This window comes from Rhagoletis pomonella, unplaced genomic scaffold (genome assembly GCF_013731165.1).
Source record: "Rhagoletis pomonella isolate Grant_MI unplaced genomic scaffold, Rhpom_1.0 Rhpom_scaffold_00004, whole genome shotgun sequence".
NCBI lineage: Eukaryota > Metazoa > Arthropoda > Insecta > Diptera > Tephritidae > Rhagoletis > Rhagoletis pomonella.
In genome coordinates this window covers 17,737,233-17,738,256 of record NW_023458558.1, presented here as the reverse complement: position 1 = coordinate 17,738,256, position 1,024 = coordinate 17,737,233, and positions in this window count along the sequence as shown.

Here is a 1,024-nt window from a genome sequence, read left to right as displayed (position 1 = left end):
GCAGATCGAGGCAGGAGATGTTCAGAATTGTAGCAACCATCACGGGGCTCTGACCCCTAAGCAAACATGCGAACAAATAAATAGGACTACTCTATGGTGCGATTTGCCGCAGCTGTCAGCTAGAAGATAGCGAAGAAAGTGTCCCGCATTTCCTTTGTGAATGTGAGGATTTTGGAATATTAGACATAAAGGCTGCATTTCTTTATTCATTCCGAATGTTTGGAATAAACTTTTTTGTTTATTTATTCTTTAGAACGTTCCTGATGATATGTTGACGTATATTTCAAACGCATTCTGTTTATTCCGGCTGTGAAATGGGATTATCCGGAATGTATAAAGAAACGCAGCCAAAATATTAAGAAAATACCTTGTAACACAACTAACCGATCTATCAGGAACTACCATAAGTGAAATCGGCACATTTATTAGAGAATCAAAAATTAGTTCCACCAATCATCATCGAATGTGGATTAGGGTGGAACAAACAAAATTTCATTGCGAAATTTTAATAGTTCCCATTTTCCGATCGGATAATATGTACAGCCGCCAAAAAAGCATTAGGGGTGTTCCATTAAACTCGTAAACCTCCTAAAGCTCATAAATTTACGAGCCTCGTAAAATTACAACTCGTAAACTTCAGTGTTGCCGAGGAGCTGAAATTTGTATACTAAAATGTATGATACAATAATGAAAATAAGTGTAAAAAATTATAAGCGAATAAAATGAATGAATTTCATCCACAAACTTACTTAGGTTTTCTTATAGTTTTCGGCATTTTTAATTGTATTTTAGCCAAGACTGATACATAGATATAAGACGACGGGATGTTATGGAAAATACTACGAAACAAAAATTGCTTCACAAAATCCTGGTTGATCTGTCAAACAGTCACCTTACGCACCTATTTACACCTTTTCACATAGAGGGCGGTCCTATAAAAGCCCCGTAAACTTACGAGTTTTACACGATTTAGGACTTTACGAGTTAAAGGGAACCCTCTAATTAAAGTTTCGAAAAATGTTAT